This window comes from Mesocricetus auratus, unplaced genomic scaffold, assembly GCF_017639785.1.
Source record: "Mesocricetus auratus isolate SY011 unplaced genomic scaffold, BCM_Maur_2.0 Super-Scaffold_2245, whole genome shotgun sequence".
Lineage (NCBI taxonomy): Eukaryota > Metazoa > Chordata > Mammalia > Rodentia > Cricetidae > Mesocricetus > Mesocricetus auratus.
The window spans coordinates 25,095,583-25,121,131 of NW_024429180.1; the positions used below are offsets into that span (position 1 = coordinate 25,095,583).

Here is a 25,549-nt window from a genome sequence, read left to right on the forward strand (position 1 = left end):
AATTTGAGCATTTTTATCAATGTCAATATAACTAATTATATTAATAAGGTTGTATTTCTTTAATTTAGAATATTCTTTAATATTAGAATATTTTCATCATTTTGTGAGGAAATTCTTAAAAGTTTGTGCTTAGAATTTTGAACTTCTATGATCAAGGGAGAAAATCCATGAGTATTAAAGCCAATTTTTTGTTTATTGAAGTCAGTACTGTAAAAATTACATATAACCTATATCAGTGAATTTATAGCCTACACTATGAATCACTAGGTTCAGAGTATTCCTCCATCTTTATAGTAGTTTAAACATCTAAGGAAACTTTGAGAAACATGATTGCTTCTTTAAAATAACACATAAATATGTTTTTAAAGTTTACTATATTTGAATGTCAGAAGTGTGATCTTTAAATATTTTAGTTACAGAATAGGAATTCTTGTTTTGTCCATTTAAATATGGCATAAGTATGAAGAAAATTTAAAACTTTGATAAACAAATGGTAATGGAATATACATTATTGACTTGAATAGCATATGTCATTTAGACATTTAAGACACATGACACCGTTTCATGCAAACACTCAGGAAAAATTAAAACACCATAACTTAGACCATAAATATGAAAAGCTTATGGTGCGTTATTCCATCTCCCATGGTTAGGGACAGAATGCAGACATGCCACAATAATGTTTTTTTTTATTTCTACTGTTCGAACCATATTAATGAGAACATCATTTTGGAGAACTAATTATTTCTATTTGTCTTGTGTCACACTTTCTAATTCCCCTATATTAGCACAGCCAAAGCAAATTAATTGCTTTTCCAGCCGTTGAACCTTGGCCAAGAATGAGCTCACATTCTTTTCCAGTTTCCCTGTTTGTGGGAGTGCATTGTGTCAAAAATTTCTCTTGATACTAAACATAGTCTCAAGAATACCTTTACAGATTTCTGTGTGCTCACTTGATGGAATTTATAAGTTTAAGTGACCCGCCAGGAAAGATAAAGTTCTTAGCTGCAAGATTATACATCAAAACAGTTAAAGTGAAATTAAAATTAAATGAATGAATCTCACTGAAGCAAAAAAAAGCAGTAATTAATGGTTCCCTTAATTGTCTTCATAAAATATTTGCATGGGTCTAATTTGCATAATTTGCATGTATTAATTAATCTTTCAAAGGAATTTTGTGCTGAGAGAAGCCAAAAAATCCCTTTGTTTTATTTAAGATCTAATGAAATATTTATCTTCTTTAATGAACTTCTCATCTTCATTAAAATAAAAATTGCACAAGTTTGTATGTTTTAAATGTTTTTATAATTGAAGTATTCAAAATATCTCTTTAGACTTACAACAGCTGAAAACAAACACATCATTTAGCATTCAGTATCATTTCCACAGCACTTACACTTTTAAAAAAGGGAGTTCAAACCCACTTTCTAAAAGGTGGCAAAGCATTTGTTAAATGAAAATTGCACTTTAGTTTGAATAACTACAATTTATAAAGCCTGGTTATTTCTTTCAATGGCAATGTTAATTTTAGGACTGAGATACCAGGCAATAAGGGTATAGATAAGAAAAATTGCTATGTTCAATTGTTCAGGAAAAGGTTTGCCCGCTGAAAATATTTTAGCTCTTCAAAGAAATAAGTCCATTAAATTTCACTTTTATATTTATAATGCGTGCTAGACCAACAATATTTTTTGGCAGAAGCTGTCCAGCTTCAACTCTGTTCTAAATCTGTGTACTGAAAAATTGCAGCAGGGGGTTCTGCTCTCACAAACTGAGGGATCACAGTGAAAAGCAAGAGACGTGCCTTGGAAGGTTTGGAATCCACAATAACTATCCAGTGCCAAATCATATATATTCATGGGAACTGAGAAAATATGAGGATAGAGCATGGGAGTAAAAAGACATAAGGCTAAAGGGACAATGGTATGCCCATGGCATTTGTTCTTTATGATGTTGGAGCTAAAAGTATATGGAGTGCTTTTCATTTGTCCCCTCTTTTTCTTTTATCTCTACGGTAAGCTCCTTTAATATTTGAGGAAACTGAGGCATATGGATAATCTCTCACTTAAGCTTAACACTAAACTCACCATCTGAGTCCCTCTGGCTTTCATATGCCTTGCTTTCCCCATGAGAGACATCTTTTTATTTCATCATAATTTACGAAGTGGTTCTGAGTACCTAAATGTAGGTCAGAAAATAACTATGGCATAAATTTTAAAGGATTAACATTCATAATGCAAATCTATAATTCTCTCTGCGTAAAGTTTAGTAATGTGATAAAATCTATTAAGTTGACTTTTGAGCTCCTGAGAAACTCGTCTTTAAAGCATTTTCTCAAGAAGTGCTTTCTAAAATAAAACAAAGTATGTTTTACTTTATAATGAAGAAAAATCCAGTCCTTTATAGAGGTGATTAATAAATCAGTGATAAGATAAACTTCAATACAGAATCTTTCTGACACCAGGCAATTTTATCAGGCTGAATACAAGAGGATTAAAACTAACACTGGAATTCAGTGACAGGGAAGCAGTAATGAAACCCTAGTGTCATTCATGCTGCAACTTGGGGGTTTGTCTTTAGCTATGAAAGACTGTCCCTCCTCTGATATTCTTACACCATTACAATGTCAAATACATCCATTTGGTTTTGGAGTGTGAGCACATGTTGATGTGTCCACTGTTTGTGTGCACATACATATGGACTCTGAATCCTGAACTCCTAGATTCCCATTCCCATATTTCTGTTCTTTCTTATAATGTTGAGTGTGTAAGTAAATAACTTTAGTGTTTCAGATTCTCAGTCTCTAAATTCAAGAGGACGATGCGAATATCCACCTTCCTGAACTTCTCTTCTCCTGACATGAATTTACATACACTGAGAATTTAGGAAAGAACCTGGTAGAAGCCATTGTTGGCTGTTTTTACAACCAGACACTATTTTAATGCAATAGTGTTTCCAGTCGTATTCATTCTTAGAAAACATTGCACATATCCTGAGAATGATGATAATTCTTAAAAGAAATCAGCTAATAAAAGCATTTTGCTCGGCAGATCACTCAGACTTTTCTTTAAGGCACCATTTAAGGTGGCAGATGGAAATAGCTCATACCAGACTTTCCAGGGAGCTTCAAACTTTCCAAACAAGGTCGGAATTTTACTATTTAGGTCAATTTTTAAAATATATCATAAGAAGATTAATTTGTAGCTACAAATTATTTGTGAATACTTACAAATTAAATAAAAGATAAACTACTCTTTTACTCAAATTTAGGATGGAAATGCTAGAGCCTTTTAATTTTTTAATTATATTTTGGTAAATCTCTGTTAATATGATATGTATTATCAGACAGTGTGAAGTAACTACACACTCTTCTAATTCATATATAATCACACTCCTGAGATAGTAAATCTCCAAACAGAGTTCCACTTAAGCTTACTAATTATACCTATAAAACGATGAATGATGGCTACAAATTATTGAATCTGACTCTCATTCTTTATTTATTTCTCCCTAGGAGGAAGAGTGCTAGATGGGGAGATTTCAGAACATAAATTATCCCCATATGTATTCAGGTGTACTGTGTTTAAGTATGGCTTTACATTTAATTCTGGGGTCCATGAAATCATAGCAGTGGAATTAAGAAGTAGATGTTTGCTCGTCATGATAAATTGTTAGGTTGTATTAATAACTATAATGTCTATTTTTAATGGCTTTGATGGCTGAAGACAGTTTTAGGCCTATCTGAATTTGAGTTATTATAGTTATGGCTGGTTTTACTAAGTTTTTCCACAAAAGCTTTATCAACTTGTGCAATCTAGGCTTCATCCATCATCATTGGTAACAAAAATGAATTCCATAGGTGTGTGGAAATTAGCTATAACACAACATGAGAGGACCTCACATACCTTTTCTGATGCAACAGAGAACAGCATGTAACTGCCCTTTGCTGCCTAAGTGGTGCTGTCAGCCCAACAGTGTCATAGATTTTCTAAAGGAACTCAGAAATACAAATTCCTTTATAGAGTTACAACTTGGAATCCTGCACAAATTATGGGTTTCTTTATTCTCTGAAAATAGTAAGACAACTACAAGCAACGAGTCAAATATGTTAGTTATCTAGCATAGCACATAAACGAATCATTGTAACACTTAACTTACAAGCAAGGAAAGGCTAACACTTTTTGATTGAATGTATTTCTTCTGGTTCTTATTAGCTCTGAATTCAGAAATAATTGAGATGATTGTTTGAAGCCCACCCCCTTACATCATTCTTTATGTGTAACTAATTCAGATTACTCCTGGTATGGAAGACATTTTACAAATGTGAATATTTCAAAGAATAAGAAATGCCCATGTGGTCAGCTCTAAGGTTAAGTGGAAAAGGTACTTTTGTTTACCAAGCCTAAAGACCTGTGTTAGATCCCCAAGACGGACATAGCAGAAGAAGAAAACTGACTTCTGCCTTGCTGTCCTTCTTCAGGAACATATCTGCATGCAAACACACACACACACACACACACACACACACACACACACTGTCTCTCTCTCTCTCTCTCTCTCTCTCTCTCTCTCTCTCTCTCTCTCTCTCTCTCTCTCTCTCTCTCTCTCTCTCTCCCCAGACATACCTACACACATCCCCACACACACCTACCCACCCCAGTACACATACTCACATACACATAAAAAGTAAAATACAAATTTAAATAAGAAACATCCATGAATATTCAAATTATTCAAAGTTCTTAGAATTAATAGAAATTGTATGGGATTTTAAGAAGAATTTACTACTTGTGCAGTTCACTTAAATTACTTTCGTTTCCCCAGGAATTCATGATGAATTATCAATGTGTCCTACAAGTAAAATTATGTGTAAAAGTCTCAGTGAATCCTTGGATGACTATCATATTCTGTGAAATTAGTTGTCTTCATATATAGGATGTAGTTACAATGTCACTGAGATGGGTCACATTTGTTCTGACTTTCCATGGGTTACTCATAGCAGAGTCACAACCTGATAATACTTAATATTTTATGCCTGCTACTTTACTTATATAATTTGTTGTTGTCTTGTAGAAAATTTAAGAAACAGACAAAAAGTTATTGCTCCTTCATAGATAAATTTACCAATGAATAGACTGATGACATTTAATTGATCTAATCATGGCTCTCAGAAACACATCCTTGTTCAGTTCGAATCAATATCCTCTAACTGGACATAGTAACTGATGCCCTTCTATCCAGAAATCAAGCAAACCCTATGGAAAGTGAACTGTCATAACAAGCAGTTTACAACAATTTCTTTAATAAAATGTGAATAGCATGAGAGTCTACAGTCTTTTTTTTTTTTTTTGGTTTTTTGAGACAGGGTTTCTCTGTATTGTTTTGGAGGCTGTCCTAGACCTTGCTTTGTAGACCAGGCTGGCCAGGTATTCACAGAGATCCACCTGCCTCTCCCTCCCGAATGCTGGAATTAAAGGCATGCTTCACCAATGCCAGGCAAGAGTTTGCAGTCTTTTATTTATTTATTTATTTTTTGATTTGACTATGTTAAAGTTAAAAGCTTTAGTTTTATTTAGACAGAATAAAGGAGAATATGGGGGAAGTCATTCTGTGTATATTTATATATTTTTTTAAATTTATTTCTAAGTTTAAATTTAGATTAGAAGCAAGGTTGCTTCACAAGTCAGTTCCAGGTCCCTCTCCTTTTCCCTCCCCTCCTCTCGTGCCCGCCCCCAATCCCCCCTTTATCCCCTCATTTCCCCAGGGAGAGTGAGGCCCTCCATGGGGGTGTCCATAGTCTGTCATTTCATCCAGGGCAGGGCCTAGACCCTCCCCCAAGAGTTCAGAGTGAGAGTACATCTCACATTGTTGGATGCGAGTCCAAAGTCCATGCGTATACTCGGCATGAGTACTGATCTACTGCCCAAGGCTCAATAGATTACCTAGGCCTCCTCACTGACACCCACATTCCATGCTGGATTCCCAGGCTGATGCCTGGGATTCAAAAGTTAACCTTTGTCAGGTCAGCTGTTTCTGGGGGTTAAACCAGCCCAGTCTTAATCCCTTTAGTCATCAGTCCTCCCTCTTTGTTACTGGCTTTCTTGAGTTCAGCTCAGTGCTTAGCCATGGAAGTGTGCCTCTTCTTCCATCAGCCAATGAATGAAGTTTCTGTTTCCCAGACTCTCTGGCCATGGGATTGTAGGCTGGCACTCCCCAGATCTATGTCTAAAATCCATATATGAGAGAGTACATGCCATGTTTCTCTTTTTGTGACTGTGTTACCTCACTCAGGATGGTTTCTTCTAGTATCATACATTTGCCTGCAAATCTCAGGATTGCATTGTTTTTTTTCTGCTGAATAGTACTCAATTGTGTAAATATACCACATTTTCTCTATCCACTCTTCGGTTGAGGGGCATCTAGGTTGCTTCCAAGTTCTGGCTATTACAAATAATGCTGCTATGAACATAGTGGTTCCGCCATTAAAGGCTAGGCTCACAACCAAAAATATAAGATTCTGCAGTCTTTTAAACTCTAGTTTCATATTGACTGGAAGCTACCAACTCACTACTTTAAAAAATTTCCATAAACTGGACCTACCAGTGAAATATTATGAAAACTAATATTGCCGTGGTGATAAATCAACATAGAAAACATTAAAATTCATCTATTGTTTCTTTATTTAAATATCAGAGTAACTAGAATTTTGGTTCTTTGTTCCTGGCAGTCTGATAGGCATTCATAAATATATACTACCATAATTTCTCTACTCTACTTTTAATCTTTTTACAGCATACTTTTTAAAATGACAACAGTTGGCAAATAAATACACATTACAGGGTAGAATTACTGAGTACAAAACCCATTCAGGTAAAGACTGGGAAAGGATCACTTAGCATGCCCATCTGATGCAAGTGGCTAGGAAATTCAGGCCCCATTGTGAAGACAGAGGTTCGACATATAGTGCATTGCCATCTCAGCCCTCAGTCAATCAGTTAAGCACCAGTGGTTGCTCCAGTGATGGTTCCCCAGATTTATGACTGGGGTCTGTGTGTATCTGAGTCTTTTAACTTACAATATTTATTGATTCCAACCACTTGGTCTTCATTGGTTAAATGTCCTTCCTTTGAAGCAGGGCTCGCTTATGCATGTGTATACATAGACCCATACTTTTCTTCACCAGTTGATCTCCTGATGGATACTTGAGTAAATTGTATAGTTTGAATACTTTTGAAAAACACTACAATGTGTATAGGTACAAAGATTAGCTGGTTCCAGAACTTTTGCATTAACACTTATGGATGTGATTTCTTTAATTTTGTAATCAACATCCTTAGAGCTTTTGTTATAGATACATTAATGTAAATTCCCATCAAAGCTGAAAAATCCTTTCCTATTCAACATGTCCTAGAAAATACTTACTATCCTTTGGTTTTGAGAAAAGATACTTTCCTAACAAATTTCAATGCACAGATCTTTGGGACAGGCTACAGATTATGTAGCCCAAGCTGGCCTTGTACTCTCTAATATACCAGACTGGTGTCAGATTCATAAGGTCTGTCTCCTGCTGCTTCTGTGATGTTGGCATTAAAGGCATGTGCTCACATTTGCCTGTTTTTAATTTGTTTTAGTGTCATTGTTGCCACTGCTGCTTCTACTGTTTTTCACCATTGAGTTCTTTGATCTTCCAGTATTTTCGGTTATGAACCTCTTAGCAGATGAATGGATTGTAAATGTATCCTCCAAAACTTCCCTCTATCACTTATGCTGTTGTTTACTTTGTAGTGCAGAAGTTTCTTGCTCTGATTCAGTCCCATTTGTCTATTTATTGTCTATTATTATTTTCCTGCCTGTCCCTCTGGGCTCCAATTCAGAAAGCCATTGTCCATGTCTGTATTTCTGGTTACTTTCCTATTTTGTTGTTATTGGTGTTAATTTACAGTTATTAATCTTTTGCTTATGTCTGCAACAGACAGTAAGTTGTATTTTAAATGAATGAGAAGTAAAATGAAGCCTTTACAATGCCATGACTGTGCAAACTACTCTAGGCAACTGTATATTCTGTACATTTTTGTTGAAGTATCAATTTATAGACTTCAATTTATATCTGGACTCATTCTGTTTTAAAATTATAGTTGCAGAATATGTAAAACCTTCCTTTATGAGATGCACTTGTATTTTTTGTTTAACTGGCTTAATCAAGTGGATATATGTAGCTTCTAGAGAGTAGTATAGAATGAGAAAACTACAAAAGAATAATTAATGAAACTTAAATTCTAATATTCTCATTGAATAATATAGAATAACGAAGAGATAAGAATAAAATCCCCATGAAGTTTCTTTGTCTACATGGATCAGTCTTCAGGAAATCTAATGCCAGGTAGTTGACTGTCAACATAGTGAAAACACAGCATAATTTGGAAAAAAGTTTCCAGGGAGCAATCAGTCCAATCCATCCAACTCCAGGTGCACAGTAAAGCTTAAGGTGTAACTACATAGAAACTCTATTACAAAGTACGTGTGACCATGAGGCTGGCTTCTATAGCTAAAAGGCCTAGCCTGATGTGATCTATAACAGACAGAAAAGAGTTAATCAGACCTTAAATTACACATGACATCTCCCCTAAGGATGGGTAATGGTCTAGGGAGGGAAGAACCTGGGACAATCTTTCTGGGGAATGTAGGTTAGATTTGCCTCTATAGCTAAAGATGAGTGCTGTCTTCCATCACAGATAGTAAAAACATCACCAGGTCCTTAACAAAATCACTCCCAGCTTTCTTGATGCAATGCAGGTATTTGATTTTTATCTACTACATTGAGGAGGGATCCCTGTGTAATTAGCTTTCTTGGTTCTGTTAGTGCTTCTTTGTGAGTACAAGGATCTCTGAACCCCCGGTAGTAATACATATTTGAAGCTGGTAGGTCCTAACAGGGCTTAGAAAATGATAAGGAAAGGCAGTGATTTCTGGTTTGACCTTTGTAGCTTAGAAAAGAGATAAAAGGTAGAGTAGACAATGAGCTTGTGCTTGGTTATGTTAAAATGATCTAACAATAACACATAGATGGAGTTGTCCAGCAAGCATCTTGCAATGGTATGGAGCTGGAGTTTGAATGTGAGGTTCTGAGAACAACAACTTTGGCATCACTGAAGCTAGGATGCTTTAGGTTGAAAACAGACTCACTCGGCAAATTCTCTATGATTTCAATCCATTCCCTAATCTACCATTCTCTTGAAGCAAAGGACACGAAGTATTGCAACACTTAGAGTATTATTCAAATGAGTATGAATTCATACACTTTACAACATTTGACACCATCCTCATATGTAACAAATGGCCTAACAATTCTGTAAACATGATGCAAACTACTTTTTTTCATGGCACTTAGGAAGGGTGGAATGAATTTTGTCCATGAAAGTGAAAGTAATAAACCTCAAGACCAGAAATTTTACAGTAGAGTATTGGATGATAAAAATACATAGTCATATGTTAGATAAAACGTATTTGACTTATTTATTTGTCAAGTGTTGATACTGCAGATTTAAGCTATGACAAACTGTCAATTCAACTCTTGCATTAAGAGACATGTATTTTTCATGATATCCTTTATATGGCAATATCTTGGATATCAGTCCTTTCAAGTAATCAAAGTGCATTGAATAGAGTCATAAACAAAAGCAGCAATAATTTATTCTCATTGTGAGCTTTTCCATCTGATGCATAGATATTTTTTGTGATATTGAACAGGGTAATGCATTCTTAATTTGATGAAAGGAAAGTAAATTTATACTTATTCTTAAACTTGGTAAGTAAAGGAAGAACACTCCCACAACAATGTTCTGAACTACCAAAACAAATCATACATTTTCCCTAAAGAAATAGTCTTGTGTTGCGTTTAGGCTTCTTAATACACTTTGGAAGTTTCCAACTGAGACTCGAACTAGTGAAGAACCAAACAAAAACAAGACCTATAAAAAAGTGCACAATAAAATCAAAAAGTGTTCTCAAATGCCACAGTATGTTCTGTGAAAAGATAGGAAACTGGAAAAGATTTAAACAGGAGTTTCATTTTAGTATATTTTTAGCTACAAATACATTGTTGAAATGGAGCAATGGGTCTGTTTTAATGTAATAGAAGTTTGGTATTGAAGATTGTCCGGTAAAATTGTCATTTTTATTGGATGTCTTTGTAAAAGTCTGTGTGCAAATGTAAATGATCCCAGAAAGATTCAGAGAGGGTCCCAATGGCAAGAAAGTAAACAGTTATGTAAGAGTGGTTTTACCATAGCTTGAATGACTCCCTTAAGTTCTCGTGACTCCTATATGCTTAAGCCTCATTCAAGATACAATGCATGGTGACATAAATTAATCCTATGCACATCACAATTACTAGTGATGGGAAAATGAGGCAATACCAACAGTAACAGCAACTACAAATTATCGATTTTAATGGGAATAGTAGACTCAGCTAGTGTGGCCCAGGGCAGAGTTTCTGAGTGGGCATGAAATCTATCAGCATTTATCTTCTTTCTAAATGTATGTACATTCATTATCAGATGCTTTGAATGTCTCATTGTAAACTTCAATGTTTATTTCTTTTTTTAATTTTTATTTTGTTGTTAAATTTAAATTAGAAACAGGGTTGCTTCACATGTCAATCCCAGCTCCCTCTGCCTCTGCCTCCTCTCTTCTCATGCCCTCCCACCAAACCCCCTACTCTTCCTCCCCCAGTCCCCACTCCTTTCCCCAGGGAGTGTGTGGCCCTCCATAAGGGGTATCCATAGTCTGTCATTTCATCCAGGGCAGGGCCTAGGCCCTCCCCCAAGACTCCAGGCTGAGAGCGCATCTCTCATTGTGGCATGGGTACCTAAAGTCCATTTGTATGCCAGGGATAAATATTGATCTACTACCTAATTGCCTAGACCTCTTCACCAACACCCACATTCAGGGGGTCTGGATCAGACCCATGGTGGATTCCCAGCTATCAGTCTGGAGTTCAAGAGCTCCTCCTTTTTAAGGTCAGCTGTTTGTGTGGGTTAAGCAAGCCCAGTCTTGACCCCTATGCTCATCAGTCCTCCCTCTTTGTCACTGGGTTCCTTGGGTTCAGTTCAGTGTTTAGCTGTGGGTGTCTGCCTCTGCTTCCATCAGTCATTGGTTGAAGGTTCTGTTTCCCAGACTCTCTCGCAGTGGGATTGTAGGCTGGCACTCCATTGATCCATGTCCAAAATCCATATATGAGTGAGTACATACCATGTTTGTCTTTTTGTGACTGGGTTACCTCACTCAGGATGGTTTCCTCTAGTGCCATCCATTTGCCTGCAAATTTCAAGATTCCATTGTTTTTTTTTCTGCTGAATAGTATTCCATTGTGTAAATATACGACATTTTCTCTATCCACTTTTCAGTTGAGGGGCATCTAGGTTGCTTCCAGGTTCTTGCTATTACAAATAGTGCTGCTATAAACGTAGTGGAACAGATGTCTTTGTTGTATGAATGTGTATCTTTTGGGTATATGCCTAACAGTGGAATTGCTGGGTTTTGTGGTAGACTGATTCCCATTTTCCTGAGAATTCTCCATACTTATTTTCCAAAGGGGCTGTACAAGTTGGCACTCTTTCTCCACATCCTCTCTAGCATAAACTATCATTAGTGTTTTTGATTTTCACTATTCTGACAAGAGTAAGATGGTATCTCAGAGTTGTTTTGATTTGTATTTCCCTGATGGCTAGAGATATTTAGCACTTTCTCAAGTTACTCTCAGCCATTTTAGATTCCTCTTTTGAGAATTCTTTATTTACTTCTGTAGCCCACTTTTTAATTGCATGCTTTGTTGTTTGGGAAACTTGCTCCTTGAGTTCCTTGTAAATTTTAGAGATCAGCCCTCTGTCAGATGTGGGGTTAGTGAATATCTTTTTCCATTCTGTGGTCTGCCTTTTTGTCTTGTTGACTGTGTCCTTTGCCTTACAGAAGCTTCTCAGTTTCAGAAGTGTTTATTTCTTAAGACTGTAAAGAAATTTGGCAATTTAGTAGAATTGAATATTGCTGAAAACAAACAGGAACTTACTTATGAATCTTAAGTGCTTCAGTGTTTCCTGAATTTCTTTATTCCTAGAGTCAGTCACAATTTATAAAATGCACAACTGTTTATTATCAATGCATATTTCTGTGATGGCATGTTTGAGCTTCTTCTCATTGCTCTCCACTCTAGAAAGCATTTAGTGGCTTACATTTGTTATTATTTAGGGCCAGTATATTGAATTTTCATGATTAATTTGCAAAATATGGAGCTGTTCCATTAGAAAACACACAGTATATAAACAATTTCAAAATTGCAAGACATCAGATTTCCCCAAGCTCAACCTCAGTTAAACATCAGTCCCAAACTAAGCCTCCTGAGGACAATTAATTGCTTATTTTGTTTTTTATTCAATCTAGTGTCCTCAAATGGTTTTAGTAGACATACTTGTTGCTTTCTTTCCTGATTATTCATTGTTAACTAACACACATAAATCTAATTGATGTCAGCATTGTCTCTTAAGGTAAGGTTAGATTTCTAAGAAGTCCTGAGAATACAAACTTCACCCATGACCGTAAACCACTTAAAAACAACAATGTTCTCTTGACATGGGGGCTCATTTTGTTTTTATTAGGACTCATTTACAATTGTCCTTAGGAAATATAAAATAAAGTTTTCAGTAGAATTCTATACAGCAACCTGGGATGGGTAGGTAACCTGTTACAGTGCAAAGTAGTCTCATATGCTCGTTACTGTCCTGAGACAGTACCAGTCTGGGAATAAAACTTTGAAATGTTACTTTTTTCCAAGAAATAGTGAAATATCATCATAAGAATATTATCAGTCTTTAAATGAAGCCTATTTTCATTCTTAATGGAAGAAATAACCTTAAGGCAATACAGTTAAAGTTAATGCTACTCAATAAATACAATGTGTATATGTGTGTATGTATATATGTGTATGCATACATGTGTGCATGACTGTGTGCATGTATGTTTGCATGATATAAACAAATTTTTAGAAAGTATAAAGATAAACATTTTTGTTCTAGATAATTTTATATTATCAACCCTTTGAATTTATTTTTTAGTTTTGTTTGTCACAATTAAGGAAATATTCTTTTGTGAGGCAAATACTCATGTGATCCTATAAGCTTCTAATAGGAATTACAACATGAAGTTTGGTCTGTGAATTTATATGCTTTCGACTTAAATTCTCAGTTCTCTCCTATGTTCTACAAAAAAATGATCTGAGGTATGCTGGTAGTACTAAAACTCATAGGAATTGTTGTTTTCCCTGTAATACTGACCATCAGTTTTTTCCAATAAAAGAAGGACTAATGCAACAATTGGGAATGTTTATCTAGATTTCACTTTTCAGTTACAGGAAAGCATTAGAGTATGCTATATCCTCTTTAGCTTATACTAAGGCTCCACAGGCATGCTGTGGGTACTATGGGTATATCTCACACGCACAGACTCCTAGAAGTGTAAGCCTCTATTCTTTGCTAGCCATTAGCTAGATGTGTTATCATTCCATTTCTGCCTGAGATTAATCTACAGGGAAGTTAACTAGATAACAGAGTAGCTTTATCAGTTTGAAGAAGAAAAAATGCCCAGGAACATGGAAGTCACAGTATTCATACACCAAATCTAGAAAGTGACCTTCAAATATTTATTCTGTATTCTTGCCATTAAAAATGAATAATTAAGGACCACCTACTCTTTAGGAGATGTGATCACATAAGGTCATAAAGTAGGTAACAGGGTATTATTGCTATCTACTGGAAAAGATGCCAATAACAAGACTGTAGAGGAAAAAAAATGAAGTTACCAGATAGGAATGGAATTGGGCAAAGTTTAATAGATTCTAAAACATATCTAACAGTGTACCAGATGTCCCTGTTTGTTACTAATGTTCATCTCATCTTTAGCTGGTAAACTTTACCTCATAAATTCTACTTTCTATACTTTGAATTCAGGTCAAAACACTCTACTGATTCTCATGTACTTCATTTATATATGGTATTTTTAGCACAGACTGTTTAGTTTGCTAGTATTCTGTCTATTATAACTTCACATCTCTGAACTTAACCCTCTTCATAAATTCTAAAGTTGAGTGAAGAGATGACATTTAATAGTGCATTTATAGCATGTGGTTGTTCTTTCCCACATACTGTCCAAACAACGTTTGATGGTTGCATTGGGTAGCATTTGAAGAAAAGCTGTTCCCCACAGAAATGTCATTTTGTCAAAAATTTATGCATTATAGAAATCTTTCACTAGAGGCTGCTTATCCCTCTTTAAGCTCAGCTGTAAACCGGCAATTCAGTTTAGCCCTGTGTAAATATATTAAGAAGCCTTTGGAGTCTTGGAAATGTGTTAAGTCACAATTACCTCCTTAAACAAATATAACCTTTATGAAAATCACCAAATCAGACATGTACAGAAAATAGGAAATGCTAAACATTTGAAATGATGATTTGTTTCCTTCTTACAAACTGGAGAAGATAACAAGACTCTGACAGGAGCTGCACTTCAAATTACCACCTTTGGTGATGGCCCCCACCCAGAAATAACACATGAATGTATTCTGAAAACACAAATTATTCACAGGAGTTTGCCTGTCTTGCATAGTTCTGAAAAGATAAAAAGACTTGATTTGAAACGTCCCTGTTTCCCTTCTCTGTGCTATCTTATTTTTGCACATTAGGAACCATTTTTCTTAAGTGCTTTGTTTTAATTAAGTAAGCATTGTCCGTCTATCACTCTACTTCAGATGGGGCCCCACATGATTATTATCTCCCATCCCCATGTCTTAATCTTCTTTTTCTGGGAAAGGAATGAAAGAACAGAGAGTAATAAGAGATTTCTTTGTGTTTCCCTTTTCTAGAGGTGGGAGGTCTCACCTCCAATCAAGACAAGGTAACCTATGTGCAAAATATCCCAATCTGACTTTGCTGGTACATTAACCATCGTGATGGGCTCTAGTTTCTGGCTAATGAATGCTTAATTAGAATGTTCTCAAACACACAAATACTTTATCAAAGCTGACCTATTAGTAATATATTCTTTCATTATTTATAAAAGAAACAAACATTAAATAGGTTATATCCGTTTTATTGTTTTTGTTTTGTTTTGTTTGTGATAAAGAGTTTTGTCTCAAATATTGTTCTCAAATACAATTAAACACAGGGGAATTTTTCTCAACAAACACACATTGGCATATGTAGTCCTAACTAGGCAGACTTCATGAACTTTACAATTGTAAGTTGGTAATTACACATGATGGAACAAACCAGAATCTAGCATGTGTCCACACCCTAGCACCTGAACCATGCTTCTATAAAGAATGCTATTACGAAAATTACTGCCATTGTTCTATATAATAATTAATAGGAATTCTTGGAAGTGTTATTCCTAAGCAGATAAAATGTACAGCATGAATATACTGTCCATATAATCAGTAAATCATTGTACATCGTAGTAAAAATAATCATATCTTTATCTAGTTACTAATTAAAAATTGGTAATTCTTATATTGTAGTTTTTCCTCATTGAAGTAATCTAGTCTGGAAATTTGATTTTCACTATAAAGGATAAAAAAACTTGGAGGATACATACACTTAATCTGTTTAAAACATTATGAGTAAAAACAGTACACAACATGTGTGGGAACCATTGCCTATGATCCGACAATATTTTCTGTGTCTGTTAAAAATAAAATTCTTTAAAAATATAACTTCTATTATGAATATAAACTTGAAAAAGAATGTTAAAATATTGTATAAATTGCTCCATATAAACTGCCAAAGTTCACTCATCATTAATATTTTGGATGTCTGTATTTCATCATTTTTTCAATCTGATAATGCTGAACAATTTCAGAGTAAGATATTTTTTATTGTATAGTTACTTGCCTGCAAAATTTTTCCATCCTGATTTTAGATAGTATTGCTTGTGAATATGATACTGTTTATTTATCAGATTGTAGTCATTATATGGACACAATACTGTCATCCAAAATATACCTTTGTCATTTTATTCAATAATGTTCTTTATTGTACTTCATTCCTACCTCGAGGAATCTCAAGTAGGATCATGTCTTGCATAAGTTGCTATTTCTTTTTTTTTATTATGAAGCTGTTGGCTGTTTGCTATGATTTCTAATTGGCTAGCTCTGACTTAATCATTGACTGATAATCACCAATATATATTTTATAAGGACTTATCTTTCTGAAAATGCCAGACTTGTATTCTCTCCTCCAGGTGTCACATGGAAATGACTCCTTTACTTCATTTCCTAGAATCCTCCTAAACTCCTAGTCCCACCTATGTTGCTTCCCTATTAGCCAACAATGCTTTATTCAGCAGCCAAGAAGAGAGACATATTTACAGAATGACATCTCCAATCATCTCCTCTTTTCTGTCTAAATAAAAAGAAAGGTTTCAACTTTTACATATAACAGAACAGTTATCAAGTAAGAACTATAGTTACAATATTTTGTCCATTAATATTTAGTAAGATGTAAAGAAATTATCATCTATTCTATCTGTGTGTGGTAAAGTCTTATATATAGCTTATCTTTTATCATAACCAAGGAAAACTATAACTATAACTATCCATCTTCAACCCCATCAAAGACCACAATAGGATAATATATAAATACTAGAATTGACAAAGACATATCACTGCCTGGACAGCTACCCGAAGTTCCTCTGTAACGCTGAGGCATCCATCTTTAGTGTATAGACCACAGTGTGTCTGGCAGACTTCTTAGCAAAGCAGGAAATTTTTAAACTGTCTGCCTGCATTGGCAGTTCATCAGTCATTTTTCTGTGTCCTACAGAATGTCTGGCAGACTCTTCCATTAAGCAGGAGCCCTGTAGAGCTGTCCAAGTTCAGCAGTCATTTTCCTGTGGGTCTTGCATGTCCATTTTATACAGCAACAGTCAAGCAGTCCAGGCAAGAGCAGTTTCTTGCCCAAATGGCTAATCTTGCCATGTTGAAAGCAAACTCTATAACAGGTTTCTTCAATGTTCATCTTCCTCTCAGACATAATTGGTACTGTCAGGAGCAGACATTTCTCATTGCCAAGAAAAACCCTAAACCATTTCAAATGCCATTTTCTGGAGGTCTTTGAGGGGTTTGAAGACTATCTATCTATCTTAAATATATCTCTCTATAACTAGAAAACTTAACTTACCTAACTATAAGTTCTGACTATTATAAGTTTATTATCTATAATCTGTATTTAATTATGCATTACGTTTTAAAAGATCAATATAAACACAATACTTAATCAAGAAGAGAAATATACATATCACAAAATTGATGTTAAATTTGTATCAATAAATAAATATCCATACCACTACAAAGCATTCATTACTATATTATATTCCTTTTTTTCCCTTTAGAAAGAGATTGACTGTGATTATTACAATTTATAAGCAACCCCATTTAAACGAAAACAAAGATTTATAAACAATATTTGGGAATTTGGGCGTTGTTCATTTAAAACTGCTTCCTGCTGATAGGGGGCACTGTCCATACCATGGGTATCATGACAAAACTCAGACTCCTGGGCAAGTCCTTGTTTTTGTAGTCTGCAAGGCTGCATCATCTCAGTTGTTTCAAGATGCTGGATCACCTGGGACACTGCTTCTGGGGTCTTGGTACATCAAACTACAGATTCCTGGAAGGAATCCATAGCTTTCCATTTTCTGTGGAACATAAACAAAAATCTCTTCTCCTAAGTAACCTGTCCTTATATTTAAATTTAGAAGTCAAAGCATTTTCATAAGATGTAAGTTGGATTAATTCAGCAGCATTTATAATCAAGTATATTTTAGCAGTTCCTTCCTTAGCCACTGAACAACTGAAAAACACAATAGCATTCATTATCCAGACTCTCTATGTATTTTCCATCTTTACATGTCTTACATTACTCTATTTCTTTTACTTCTATTTTTTTATTTTTTTTCTCTGAGACACAATATAGGATGTGGGCGAAGCAACATGTGGACCCTTCCTCAGGTAAAGGAAGACCACATGGAAATACTCAGATTAGCAATTATGGGTTTAATATCTAAGTCAGAGCTAGCCAGTAAGAGACAAAACAAATGGCCAACAGCTTATAATTAATATAGCATCCTGTGTGTTATTTGGGGGCTGAGACAGCAGCAGGAACCAAGTGAGTGGCAGGAAGACAACACGTTACACATGGTGACATAAGTGGGATATTAATTTCTACATGGTATGACAAAAGCTTTTTAAAAGGGATTTTAGAAACAAAAGAACAGAGAGAAGCAGGGCTTCTTGGTAGCAGCATTTTTTCTCAGGTGGCCTCTGTTTTGCTAGAGACAAGCAGAGACTCACTCAGCTCACTTAAGGGAGTCTTCCTAACTTGGTATAAGCAGCAAACTCCCCGCCCCCCCAAAAAAACCCTGCAAGGCTCTTTTAAGAGACCTTGCTTACAATTGAATGGTGTGTACTCGCAGCTGGAGGTGGCAGTGACCACATCTCCAAGCCGGCAGCATGTTGGCATAGATTAAGTGGTGCACACAGCTCCAAGTGAGCTGGCAGCAAACTTAAAGGGTTGGAAAGCCAGGGGCTGTTTCCGCTTTAATTCTAGTGATGTTCTTTAGCCTATATAAGACACATGGACAGAAAAACAAAGTTTTACAGCAAAGTCAGATTCAGGTGAAGTAAAATATATGTAGATTTGGGATAGTAAAATAAACAAGACATTTGAAAAAATAAAAATAAAGAGTGTAGCTGGGTATGGTGGCACACACCTTTAATCCCAGCACTCCAGAGGCAGAGGCAGGCAGATTTCCATAGTAAGTTGATATTTCACTTCAGTCTTTTTAATCTTGAACAGTTGCTTAGCCTTGAAAATTAATATATGAAATGGATACTTATGGATAATATAGTTCATTATTTATTAGAGTGTTTCCTATTTTGAGTTTGATTCTTCTTCATCATTGTATTCAAATCTTTATCTATAATCACTATGTGACCTCAGTGACATTGTGTTCTTTCAGTGTGTGACCTCCCCATACATGCAACGCTGGTCTTCCTTTATTTTGTGCTATTAAGTTGGCTTTCATATATTTTTGTTGAGCAGTTCAGGTGCAAAAACAGTCTGAATCCTGTATTAGTAGTTATAAAACATATAGTTTCTACTGGAATTTTATGTGGACTAGAAACCTGTTCTATGTGAGTACAGGCTAGTCATAAATGCTAAAACACTTTGTTAGAGAGCGTCCTTAAACTAGTAAACAACAAATGTACAATTGGCTATTCTGTACATCCAAGTAGATGAAGAATTTGTTATTATTATTATTATTATCATAATTATGATTATGATTATGACTATTTGTACTTGGTCATGGTAATATAACTTCAAGAACGTCTATGATTACACAGAACTATAGAGAAAATTTCTTCTCTATTTTATAAAATAATTTTAGTATTTAGTAAGGTAGGATTATCTTTCCTTTGGAAGTAAATTCTTATTGCCCCACAGAGACTATAAACAGGCCTGGCACTGCAACTCAAGCAAACAGCTTCCTCTCTAAGACAAGTTCAATTGAAGGAGGAACTGTGACACTGGGACTTAGCATGTTGGGTAGGTATGTTGCCCCGGGTTAACTGTGTTAACCATCTCCATGTGCAAGCATTGAAATTTCTTCTCTACAAATATTCCAGTTCAGCTTTTGTGGCTAATATGCCTGTGTACTTTCCCATTTGGAAACGTTATTAACATCAGATCAGCCTTCCCCACAAGGTTTCCTAAGTCTGGCTTAGAGGATCTAATTATCAATGTTTTTATTTCTCCTTGCTACTTATGCTTATCTTGAGTCCCTTTATAGCTATGACAATTTCTTCTTCACTGTCATTGTTTAAAGGTCATTTTCTTATCAGTCCAAGAACCACAGCTTTTAATAGCCTTCTGAAATCTAGCCTGTGTTCTCTCCCATGCATTTTCTTCTTGGAAAAGAACTAAAAATTACTTGAATACTTTTCTTGATGGTAATTATTCATTCTCATTCTTGTCTACCATCAATAACTATATTTGAGATTCTAGGGTTATCTCAGTGGTAGAGTGTATTGAAGGACTTTGTAGTGTGAAAAGTAAAACTGCCTGTTTCCTGTTGGATAGACAAATGGTAGATAAATTGTGCAAGATCTCAGCTTATATGCCCAAAACTTCCTGAAAATAAATAATAAAATAGCTTTCTTCATGCATTATTTCAAACTGTCTTAGTAATAAAACATGTAATTTATTTTTATTTCAACTAGGTGCACCATATTATTCTGTTAGATAATGCTTTATCTATTTCTTGTACCTGTTTATTGAAATTACACAGACATAATGTGCTAACTGTGAGCTTTAGTCTATACTTATTCACTAGAATAGTACCACCTGCTCATGTAAAAAGCAGGCAAACACGGTTTCAGATTAGTTCTTCTCAAATGATCCAATTCTATGGGCTTCTGATTCTTCAGTTATAACCTTAAATTAAAACTTAAAAAATTGTTGCAACATTGTTCAGTTTTTACTTTTTAATTATATTGGAACATAACCTCAGATAAATTAGTATTCAAACATCTGGAAATCGCTCTCATTGCTGTTATCTGCATTTCATGAGAAGAAATTATGTTTACTCAGGATCCTCCTATAAACTGCTTTGTGCTGAACATCAGTCTCTCTTAAAATATTTCTCATGTTCAATGTAGACTTTGTGTCTCTGCTTCTTTGCTTTAGCAGTAGCAGAATGTTCTTACTCTAAATATAAATGTATGAAAAAACAAGAAACAATATTTTCTTTAATTAGCTTCTTCCTTTGGGGGTTTTAGAAGAAGGGTTATGACTTGACAAAGATCCTTCCCATCTGTTCCTGTTTGTTTGCTTTTATTTTGACTTCCTTTCGTTGTCTTATCAAATATCACATGAATCATTAACATTTGTTTTCATCGCTTGTTTTGACTTCCTTTGCTTCTCATGATTAAGACACTATGTTGAGACAAGGTTCGAGCTCACATATTTTATATTAACTTCATATTCTTTAGGCAAATGTTAAGCTTTCTAGATATATGACTTTATATGTTTACTTTCTCCTGTGTTAATATTTTCCTCCACTTTACAGTTGTAAAGAGTGTGTGTATACAACAGTTTTGTGAAAGAGCAATCTTCATTAGATTACAGGGATCTAGGTATTGGTTTTGAATGCATAGGTGTCATTTTTAATAAATTTACTTCCTCATAGGATACACAGTTTTTAAATTCAATATGCAAAACATAGGCAAGATTTTCTCCCAGATATTTGCTAAAAATTTCTATTCAAAACAAAAATATACGTCCATTCCTACATTTTGTGATATTTTGCAACAATATACTCTCTTTGTACTGATTTTCACATATGGGAATGATACTCTTGGTAATAACTGACAAAGCAATGTGAAATTGTTGTCATTTACATGTTGTCTTGTTATAAAATTATGTTGAATAATGTGGTTGATATAATACTACCTCACTCACCCAATAAAACTTATTTTTATTCAATAGTGTGATTTTTACATATAGAATAAGAAAGGTAGTTTTCATTAGACATTATCAATAACTTCAAATAATAGTATGTGACAAAATTTGAAGCCCAATAACTAAACTTACTTGGGGAGCACAAAAAAGAGGTAGAAATTTTGTGAAAGACTCCCCATGCCTCCCACCTTTTTCATAAAGATTTATATTATACAAAATCCATAAATGCAATTGAGTCTAATTTTGTGATTTTTCAACATTAATATTAAAATCTGAGATGATACTGAATATGTATTCAGTGGTAGATTGTTAAAACACTTGCATTCCAAGGCCCTTAATTCAATTTCTAAAGCAGAAAATAAAAGAAGTACTTCATTAAGTTCATTTTTATGATGATATTTAAAATATGTCTTCATTTTGTTATCTGTAGATTTAAATCTGCATAATAATAAGCAGCATACAATAATTCGCACCTGTGACAAACTGTTCAGTGATCAAGATACTTTCTTGTGTACCAAATTATGGCTTCAAGTATCAAATCACAATGAACTCTGAAACTATTAGGAATTTGTAATTTAAATAGTTTCACTCAACCCCTACTCCCAAATGCTTTTAATTAGAACAGACTTTTTAATTAAGTACTCCCTTGCACAAAGTTTAGCCTGATGATTTTTCCTGTCATATCAACCTCCCAAAAAGCAAACAATCATTGTGCCAAAGGAAAACTAGGTGTTTTTATTGAAACTAGAATATCAGAACTGCAGGCTTGATTGCACACTGTGTAGACTAAAGAGAAGACCATGCCCTTGGAGCAGAGCATAAAAGATAAGGCATGAGTAGGGAGTACATGTCGTGGACTCTAAATTTATTTAAGTATTTAGTTAAGGAAACATTTCATAGTGGAGTAGACACAGAATCTTATTACTATTAATATCTCATCACTGCAATTCCATTTGTTTTCCTGAGAAAATGTCTGAGGAACTAAGCTTCCTCAAGCATTTCAATACTTGTTTAAGAAAAAAAATAGGAACGCTTTTTTTTTTGAGGTGGAGGTAAGTAGAAACTTAACAATATTTTTATCAATTCTTTCAGAATTTCATTTTTCCATTTTTCCATATGGTGTATTTTTCTCATATTCATCCTTACTCTTGCAATAACTCATCCCAAGTCCAACCCCAGATCTCTAAACTGCTCCCAAGGCCCTACCTTCTTCCATGTTTTCAAAAATAACCCACCAAGTAATATTCTCTTGGGCACGGAGTCATCCACTAGAACATAGTCTACCTACCAGGGATAATAAATCATTAATAAAAACTGAATCTCCTTCACCCGGAAGTCATCAACTATCAGTATCTCCTAGTGGGATGGGGGCGTTTGACGCCCTTCCACCTCTGTGTTAGAATGTTCACTGGCTCCATCTTCTGTAAATCAGGAACAACCAACCACAGTTGTTGTGAGTTCATTAGTTCAGTGGTGTTGTCATGTTCAGAAGAGAGTGTGATCCTCCATTCACACTTAGAGTCTTAAACCTGTTCTATGTGATTTTCCAGAATGGTCCTTGAACCTTGAGGGAGTAGTAGAGAGTGACGTGAACAGCCAGCCCATTTGGGGCTGACTTCACAGATCCATATATTCAGCCTTTTCACCACTTGGCACGTTTTGTTCTTAAACACTTCATTTTACCAAGTAACATTGATGAAATCTGAGAGCATCCCTGATCTATCTATGGGTCTCAAGATATGAATCTGGAGGACAGTTTGAAGCTATGTCCATTTAGCAAAATAGGAGAAATGAGTGTATCCTTCGAGTCAACAAGTCATGACTTCTTGGCCAGTTTTATATTTTTAGACATAGACTTCCTCCTGTAGAGTAGGCTGTAAAACCAGCCAGAGAACAGTTGTTCAGCCCCATACATCTGTGCCACTGTTGTTATAGCCATGGAACATTTTACCACAGAGGTCATGGTGACTTATTTCTTCAGCTTTCTTCATAGCACCTGCCACTATTATGAGGGAGAGTATCTGCTCAAGACCAATTTAATTTTGTCACGTCCTATTGGAAAAATGTGTGGTGTTGCAAGGATTAGGGGCCTACCATGAGGATATGATGGGCAACCAAGAACAATGGCAATAGCCTGCACTGTTCAGGGTACATTCAGAACAATCTTGATGAACAAATCAAGAGGAAGTTCCCATATATGGCATTGGAATTTTAATTTGTCAATTTTTGATTCACAAGAGAAACAATAACACTCATGAAGGAATACTAAAATTAATCTCATTAAGTGTGGGTATATATATATACGTGTGTGTGTGTGTGTGTGTATGTATGTGTCTGTCTGTCTGAGAGAGAGAGAGAGAGAGAGAGAGAGCACTTATGAAATAATAAGTCCCCACATGATCATTCCAAACATCCTTAATGTTAATTCTGCTAACCCTCTCTTCTACCTACTCTCCCATCCATCTCTACACTATAGGCTTAATAAACTTTAAGGTATCTTTAATACAGTATGTACTTGGGAAAAGTTAGCTTTGCTGATAATAAAGACTATTATTGGTTTCCTTGAGATGAAAGCTTTTATTGATTTGGATTGTGTATTATGTAATACACTGGTAAAATTTACTCAGCATCAAGAATAGATTTTTTCTGTGCCTACAACACACAGAAATATATAACATAATATAAGGAATAGTGGTACAGTAATTGCAGGACATTATCTTGTCAGTGTGTATGAATGAAGTATGGTGAAAAAAGGCAGTTCTACTACTTGAAAGATTACTCAGTGATTAAGAATACTTCTTGCTGATTCCTATCATCTAACTTGGACAGTTCAGGACTTTCTGTAACTCCAAATCCAAGAGATCTGATACTCTCTTTTGGCCTCTGAGATGCAGATACATCATATACATTTGGCATTCACTTATACATGCCACGTATGCAAAGAAAAAAAACTTATTCAATAGTATTTATTGATTTAAAACCTTTACAGTATCCTACTTATTTCTGACACACATTAACCCTTCAAAAGTTTAACATTTAGACTGATGAGATGACACAGTATCTAAGGGCTTGTCTGATGATCTGAACTCATTTCCCTTAACACGGGTAGTGGTAGGAGAAAACTGACAATGGCCTTTTGTCCACTGACATCCTCACCACATTTGCACAGGCATGGTGGAATGCACACACGAACCCACATGCATACACACCACACACATATGATTAATAAATGTTTAAAATATTTTAAGAATTTTAGCATTTGCTACATCAAAACATTCAAGGGAACCACTGTGATGTATCACTCTGCTTCTGATATTGACAGCAATAGTGGAATGGCTGTTTCTTTCATGGGACTTAGCAGTCTGGAGGTCCACCATCAAATTTCAGGGCACATAGACTGGCAAACAAAAGTTGGACACTTTGAAAATTTTTTAAAAATTAACAAGAATGGTCTGAAGAATAAATTGAAGGGAGAAAGTGCTGACTTTTTGGACTACTAAGGAGATTAGGCTGAGTATATATAGACAGTGAAGTATGATACACTGTATAGGATGGAATGGTTAGAATCATGTGCTCCATGACACCAGTGATGTGATATTCTATTTCTGCAAATGATGCTAATGTAAAACATGACAAGAATGTGGAATTTGGCCAAAACATTATTTCTATGAAGTGAAAAATGCTTTACCAATGAGAGTTTTTATACTAATTATTATTTATACCTGCTATAGGTTCTTTAACAGCACTTAATTAAGTGAGGTGCATAAATACTTTTCTGTTTTCTGAATTCTATTCTGGGATGTTTGTAATTCCTTGTAGATTGGACATTTTCCAGACATTTACACTGATACTTATTTTTCAAAAATTGGGAAAGGTTTTCTGATCATTCTGCCATATTTTGAAGCCGGGAGTACTTGAAATTCTGTCATATTTTACATACATCTGAATCAAGTTATGTCAACCACAGAGGGCACAGGTTAGAATAT

General features: G+C 35.1%; 1 protein-coding gene across 2 annotated transcripts in view; it reads left to right on the plus strand.

Moving 5' to 3' along the window:
• Positions 1-25,549, plus strand: part of Dach1 (dachshund family transcription factor 1) — a 378,008-nt gene that overhangs the window by 349,060 nt on the left and 3,399 nt on the right. The window lies entirely within an intron of this gene.